General features: G+C 42.9%; 1 long non-coding RNA gene across 1 annotated transcript; it reads right to left on the bottom strand.

Moving 5' to 3' along the window:
• Window positions 1–494: 494 nt before the first annotated feature.
• On the bottom strand, window positions 495–4,977 carry LOC133147197 (uncharacterized). Its single transcript, XR_009711558.1, has 3 exons — window positions 4,636–4,977; window positions 1,307–1,398; window positions 495–1,084 (listed from the first exon to the last, which is right to left on the bottom strand). It is a non-coding gene; the product is annotated as an uncharacterized LOC133147197 (long non-coding RNA).
• Window positions 4,978–8,097: the final 3,120 nt, after the last annotated feature.

Below are 8,097 nucleotides of genomic sequence, written 5' to 3'. Positions count from 1 at the left end.
CTCGTTGGTGCAGGTGGTAGCGTGTCAGTCTCATAATCTGAAGGTCGTGAATTTGACCCTCACACGGGGGCACACTTTTATATAGTCCTAACTTGAGCCCTAGTTGGAAACCCTCATCCTCGATGGAAACCCCAGTTGGAAACCCTGGCCACAGTTTGAAACCTTAGTTGGCCTCCCGAACCTGAGTTGGAAACCCTAGTTTCAGAATGCTCAGACTTAAAGTCACTCTTTCTTTCTGTGAAGTTCAGTTTGATTGAAATGGCCGGTGGTTGGATCAATTTTACAGTAAAAAAAGAATTGTAACACCGCAAATGCACAGCCTCATAGTGCATGTCAGTCTCACAATCTGAAGGTCAAGAGTTCAGTTCTCAGGTGGGGCAAACTTTTTATATACCTAGTCCAAACTAGCTGTCAGGTTTATTTCGCTGACTGAATAACTATTAAGAAGAGCAACAGCAAACAAACCACAAGTGAGACAGAAATATTAAGTCTTTTCTCGCGAGGAGTGCAGTACAGATAGCTCAATACAATCTCTACACACACTGAATATCTGTAGGCACTCCCGCTCTTTTTATTCGGATTTGCCCTACCCACAGTGTGAGACATAACCACTAAAGGGGGGAAGGAAAGCATGTGGGCTTTGTCTCGTAAGCAAAAATCACTAGGTGTTTACATACTGATAAGAACATCTGGGAAGAGGAGTTTGAGTGGACTGGATACAGGAGAAAAAACCTTTGACCTCTAGTTAAAACATAGCAAGGGAAGTTTTACGACATTTTGTAGGATGCAACAAGCTAAGTTATTTATTGCTGGTTGTATACATTCCAACCTAATCCTACAAAAAAGATAGTTAGGAAAAACCCTGACTTTAATGGTCACTTGGAGGTTCATCTGGGGTGCAAGACAGCAATGAGGCATGTTGTCTAACAAAGTGTTCATTGTTAGAAAGGAACGGTAGATGTCTTCATTTTTGCTGAGTTGTCACTGAGTTGCCAGCTGCGTCCTGTCTGACCCAGTCTGTAATCTCTCTTCTGTGGTACATCATAAAAACAGCAAGGCCAAACAGCAAGCATCTCTTGCAGTACTATTGGGGTAAAGCATTGATTAGAGATATATATATACATTTTTCTAACAATTCCCCCCTGTTTATCATAAGTTCCAGAGACCATCTCATCACCTAAAATTGGCCACTTCAAAAAGATTTTCAGCCGTAGGATCATAATTCATAAGAACAAATTTACACCCGGGAGGAGATTGAGCCTTAATAATCAACGTCAGAGTCGGGAAACAAATCGGACAGGTTTACCACAGGAGCTTCAAAGATGGAGCCATCGCCAGAGCGACAACGCTCATCAGTCGCAAAGTCTTCCCCTTGGAGCAATGGAAAGGTCTCAGCGGCTGGAGAGATAGCAGTTGTAATTAATCTGTTTATTAGAGACTGGAGACACGGAATACAACAACATCCACACAAAGTCAAAACAGCAGAAAAAACGGCAAGGGAGACTAGGACCGAGGAAACCAGGGTACGGTACTGTCCGAACACGTTTAGCCAGTCGTTCCAAACCTCCGTGTTCACTCCACTGTGTTCCTTCATTTTCCCATTCAAGGTCCTCAGGCCCTCAAGGGCCTGGGACAGGCTTCCGTCAGCGGCATTATTATTTGGAATAAATGTGCAGCATTGCTCACCAAACATGGCGCAGACACCACCCTCTTTTGAGAGTAGCATGTCAAGGGCCATTCGGTTCTGGAAAGCCATGAGGGAAGTTGCAGCCAGTTGGGAGTGGACCGCCCTGAAACCCGCCTCGGTCCAATTTCCAAGCCTCTGCACGTTGTAATGGATGTAGTTGATCTTGTCGACATTTTTGTTAAGAGTACACCACCAACACAGGGCGGATTCAAAACCAGCTGCTATTTGATTCACCAGCTTATACTCATCCGGTACTCCCCTGGGAACACCAATGGCATCTATGTATGTTGGATCTGTTGCGCCCAGCCATTCAGCGCTTCACTTCGTTCTTAACCAGAATTTGGGTACCATAGATTTAACAAAAGATCCCAGATCATAAGGAGTCATGGGAATCAATTGAACAGGAAGCAAAAAGGTCACCAAAGCGCAAATTCCAGAGCTATTGAAAGGCAACCTATCATAAAGTTCGTTACTATTACACCAAAACCAAATATCACTACGAGCAATGGGTGAAAAAGGGGCAGTAACATTAATCAGGGAAGCACACATTGGTGCGGCTAGAGCACCTAGCTTCACACCGGTACCAGGCAGCTTGATGCACGTGAAATTACCCTTAGCTACAGTGGAAGAAAAAAGGGGTTTATTTTTTGTCATGGGAGAAATGGGATAAACCCTATCCCATATAAAACAACCATGAGCAGTTGGTATGGATGAGTTCAACATTAAAACAACAGCACACTTTGGAACAACGTTTGCAGGTATAATTCTTAAAGGGGGTCTTGGTCCCATACACACAACGCAACTGGTGTTAGCCATCTTAGCGGCTTGTTCAGTCATAAGGAGCCAGTTGTTAGTCTGACCAATTATTCCTGTGGAGGCCATGAAATAGCTGTCTAGATCAGTGAGGCGCACACTCGTGATCTTCACTCCAGCTGTTTCAGTATAATTATTCATACCGGGACGGTCGGCCACCGACATAGTTTTGTTAATGCAGATTACGACAGGGAAATGAGGATCAACACCGGAGGACCAAGCCCACAACTGAAACCCCCAACAGGAAGTGTTAAACAAATTGGCATTTGGAGGCCGAATTTGGCCATCAGGGAGTGCAAAGGTCAAAAGGAGGCTTGTGCCTTGGTTTTTTAAAGTTACTCGCCTAGCAAAAAACACAGCCTCTTCACTGGATCCAGAGGGCCAATATTCTAACGCTTGTGTGGTGACAAGGGTGCTCCAGTCAGTGCTAACTGGATGACCAGTTAGTTAAATACCACCAATATCCGAGCCATTTGTCCCCAGTAGTGGGGTGGCCATTTTGAAAACCCTTTAAACTCTTCATAGGTAAGATAATAGTGGAAGATGTGTTAGGAGCCACAGTGAACATTAATGAGTTATTGTAAGTTGTCAAACGTGCACTTATCAATAAAGTGCCTCCGGCTCCCCAGTAACGGGTTCAATAAGCCGGGGCGAAGTGACTCGTCCGCAGCTGACCACCCGAGTTAAATTAATTCTCTTGGAATCAACCCAACTTCTATACGACGTCAATCCCGCTTAAGTCATCCGACGCGCAAGCCGAGTAACTCAATTCGAGGCAAGTCGCCGTTATGACCGCGCCGTATTGATGGCTCCCTTCAATGGTTTGATGCTGGTATTTCGTTACGGATGTTTTTAGATGCCTTTGTTAAGGCCTCAGGGATTCGTTAGTCTATAGCGCCCCGTAGCGCTGCTCTCACCGAAGTAACTTTTAATAAGGCCCCGCTCTGGCCGGTTTGGGGAAGTAAAGAGATTACTTCCCTTTTTTTCGGTGGAAGGTCCGCTTGACTAAAGTATGACAATGATAGGATTGAAAAGAGAACTTTAATACATTAATCACTAATTCCAACGATATATATATAAACACTTAACCGTAAAAGCGCTCCCTCGCACTCAATTGTTTCCAACAAAATAATATTTTACTTAATACAGGTTCAAGTGATTTAATCGAATTATTATTATCCTGTAATAAATTCTGAGGCCAAATTAATCCCTCAAAATCATCCAAAGTGGCTTTGACGCGGCCCGAGTATATTAAATACTTTGGCTCAGGCCCCGTTCCGCTTTTGATAAAGCCGCAAGCCTACTTCCCTTTTTCCGGGAGTAAGTCAGAATAGCAGAAGTAGGACAATGACAGTGTTTAAGAATAAGTTTAATACATTATTTACTGATTCTAACGTTATATATATAAACACTTACGCTAAAAGTGCTTTCTCAACTTCGATTGTTTCCAACAGAATAATATTTTACTTAATACGGGTAAAGATGAATTTAATCGAATTACTATCATCCTGTAATTAATTCTGAAGGCAAATGAATCCCTCAAAATCATTCGAAGTAGCTTTGACGCGGCCCGATTAAATTAAATGCTTTTGATCTGGCCCCGTTCCGCTTTTGATAAAGCCGCAAGCCTACTTCTCTTTTTTCGGAAGTAAATCAAATTAGCAGAAGTACGGCAAAGACAGAGTTTGGAAATAAATCTAATGCCTTAGTCTCCGATTCTAAAATCTCCCGTTAATAAATCGTCTTATCAACCCATCCACAAGCAATCGACTGCATAAATTATACAAATTAGCGCACAACGAATTAAATGAGTATATACAACTCTTTTATTGAAGAAACATGAAATAAAATTACAAATCACAATCCTCCAAAAACTGAACAATTCCACTCACTGATGCCCTTGCAAATACAATCATTCAATCCTGGAGTAATTTTGATTGCAAAAATTAAATCAGAAAAGAGGAAAAGGAGGGTGCCAATTGGGGGTTATTTTTTGGTGAAAATAAAGTCGAGTGATCAATTCGATTCTATCTCTAAAAATCCAATTTAGAAACTAGTTTTGGTCACGGGAGGACCCACTACCCGATACGGTCTTCCTCCCCGCACGGAAATACAGAAAGAGTCGGTCCTCTCACCTAGTTTCTCAAGCAAAGTGGTCCAGTCCAATTCTTTTGAGTATATCCAAGTTAATCCGTGCCAGCAATCTTGCGTCTTACACAAAAATCTCGAAGGCTTTGGAAAAAGGTCTTGAAACTCCTACCGGCTTCTGTTCGTTATGACCGCGGTCCAGGAGAGAGCCCCGTAGATGTCCAAGGTGACCTTTTTATAGACTTCTCTGGCCCTTCCCTTTTCCGCTGGCCTCTATACTGTCCAGTTTCCCACGCCCACGGCTTCTATACTGTCCAGCTTCCCACGCTCATCCCCTGCGGTTTTTCCGGGCAGCTCATTTCCGTTTCACTCTTTCCACCGAAATTCTGTGGAAACCCCCCTGGCAAGCACCCTACTTCCTCTTTTCTTTACTTCCCCTTTTATAAAACCAATACTTCAAAGTCAGACTTTGGTCAACCATTAAATCAAAATAAATCAAAGCCTTAGAATTGATTTCTTTTCTTTTTTCAACACACCCGTATTCTCATAAGGGTGGGCAGCTTAGTCTAATTCTGTGATAATATTGCTTTAAGCGGTTACAGAATACATTCCAGCCAAGCAATTAAAATAAAATACAATTAAAAGAAAATAAAAACCACCTTTGTGCCCTCGTGTGTGTTCCATTGATCAGACCACGTTCAATTTTGGTTTCTGGCAACGATTTGGCCCCATCTTTTGGAAAGTTTTGGAATTTCAGTTTTGCCAATTCACTCACTAATCCCTAACTCAGATTTTGCACCATCTGCTGTTAAAATTTGGAATGTCGGCGCCGCTAATTTATTCCTGGGAGCAATCCATACTCACTTTTTTGCACCATTTGTTCCTTCCCCACACTCCATGTTACATGACAAAGTCCAAGACAAAAGCCACGGCACGCAAGTCGGAGCGTGGATAATGTGAGGCGTGCAGACAACATGATCAAAAGGGGATTGGGTGTCACGCTTACGTCTAGCAGTCTCATCCCATGAACTATATTGGTTATTATGAGTGCTAGCCAGGTTAGTGTTTTTCTGATGAAAAGAGGCTAGCGGCTCATAGCACACAACTCATGCTACTACAGCAACACACGTGAGAACAGTCATCCAGAAGGCGCAGGCCCGCACTTTCTCAAAGGATTTATACAGTAACATCCTAATTCTAATTTTTTAATCCTAACCTTTATTATTAGATCTCCCCAGAGTCAACGCCCTGAGCTTCAGGTTGGTGTCTTGGAATTCTTCTGCTAGCTTTCGTGTCAACCCTGGATCTTGACACCAGGATCAGGCACTATTACAAGACTTTGCTCACCTTCCGTACTTAGGTTGGCTCTGTGGAGATCACCTTTTTACAATGAGATAAATGAATCCACGTGTTGCGTTCAGCTATTTTCAAGGCATTAGGCGTTGTGAGCAATACCAAAAAGGGACCTTCCCACTTGGGTGAATGCCAATTCTTCTTCTTGATACTCTTGATCAAGACCCAGTCTCCCGGTACCACTTTGGGGTCTTCCTGCGGAGAAATGGGGCCAACATCAGTGTTAATGGTCTGTTTCTTGTGACGTTTTAGCATTTTCCTCATGTAATCGGCTAATGTGGCTTCTTCAGGGATGTCCCATGTGTTTTTAAACTGAGGAAGCCTATAAGGTTTTCCAAAAACGATTTCGTAGGGAGTTACCCCCGTTGTACTTGTTATATTAATGTACATTTTGACCAAGTCTAAACACTGAGTCCATGGCCGTTTGGTTTCTTCCATACATTTCTTTAGCCTGTTTTTTATAGTCCCATTAAATCTCTCAACCAGGCCTGCAGACTGTGGTCGGTATGAGCAATGATTTTTTATATTTATGTGGAACATTCTCCCAATGTTTTGTACTACCTGATTAACAAAATGTTGACCATTGTCACTATAAATTGTTTCTGGAACACCATATCTTGGAATGATATCTTTGCATAAGGCTTTAGCCACTATGAGTGCATCAGCATGTTTGGTAGGAAAAATTTCTACCCATTTAGAAAACGCATCTATTATGACCAGACAATATTCTTTACCTTCGCTTTTATTTAATTGGATATAATCCATATGTATTGTCTGAAACGGATATAATGTAGTCGGGAACTTCCCTCTCCGAGGTCTTAAGTTACCTTGTGGATTATGTTTCGCACAGATCAAACGTGCTCCACAAAATTGCTGTGAAAAACCCACAAATCCGTATGCTGTGTAAATAGCTTCAACTTGTTTTACCATACCCCCCGTCGAAACATGGGTGACTCCATGACTCGAAATAGCAGCCCACTTAAACAAGTTCCGAGGCAAAACCGGCTTGCCCAGAGGTCACACAAAAAGACCATCGTTGTTTTTTAATGCCCCTCGCCTCTCCCAAGAGAGCCGCTCCTGAGAGGGGCTCTGAGACTGCATGTCAAGCAGCACGTCAGAGGAGACGTGTGACATCGAACCACAATCAGTGGAAGACGAGAGGACATGGAGCAGGCCCTCTGCGGCAGCCTTGGCAGATTTATCAGCAAAAGCATTACCAAGTGAAACAGGATCAGTCCTGGTAGTGTGAGCAGCACATTTGCAGACTGCCACCCTAGCGGGCAATTGCACAGCATTTAAGCAATAAAATTAAAAATGCTTATAAAACATAAACCAAACGTTGGAGGTGGTCATTTCTTCATGCGCAGTGATAAACTCGGCATTCTAAAGCACCCGAGAGCGTTTTTTTCGATGCCAACCTAACCAGAGTGACGGGAGCGGCACAATTCAGAAAAAGTGCTCAGCTCGCCGAGAAAATGCGATTTAAGCAATAAAATTAAAAATGCTTATAAAACATAAACCAAACGTTGGAGGTGGTAATTTCTTCATGCGCAGTGATAAACTCGGCACTCTAAAGCACCCGAGAGCGTTTTTTTCGATGCCAACCTAACCAGAGTGACGGGAGTGACGGGAGCGGCACAATTCAGAAAAAGTGCTCAGCTCGCCGAGAAAATGCGATTTAAGCAATAAAATTAAAAATGCTTATAAAACATAAACCAAACGTTGGAGGTGGTCATTTCTTCATGCGCAGTGATAAACTCGGCACTCTAAAGCACCCGAGAGCGTTTTTTTCGATGCCAACCTAACCAGAGTGACGGGAGCGGCACAATTCAGAAAAAGTGCTCAGCTCGCCGAGAAAATGCGATTTAAGCAATAAAATTAAAAATGCTTATAAAACATAAACCAAACGTTGGAGGTGGTCATTTCTTCATGCGCAGTGATAAACTCGGCACTCTAAAGCACCCGAGAGCGTTTTTTTCGATGCCAACCTAACCAGAGTGACGGGAGCGGCACAATTCAGAAAAAGTGCTCAGCTCGCCGAGAAAATGCGATTTAAGCAATAAAATTAAAAATGCTTATAAAACATAAACCAAACGTTGGAGGTGGTCATTTCTTCATGCGCAGTGAATAACTCGGCACTCTAAAGCACCTGTGGT

The sequence above is a fragment of the Syngnathus typhle genome, unplaced genomic scaffold (genome assembly GCF_033458585.1).
Source record: "Syngnathus typhle isolate RoL2023-S1 ecotype Sweden unplaced genomic scaffold, RoL_Styp_1.0 HiC_scaffold_35, whole genome shotgun sequence".
Classification (NCBI taxonomy): Eukaryota; Metazoa; Chordata; class Actinopteri; order Syngnathiformes; family Syngnathidae; genus Syngnathus; species Syngnathus typhle.
Note: the sequence above shows the minus strand (reverse complement) of the source record. Positions and strands in the feature narration are given on the sequence as shown.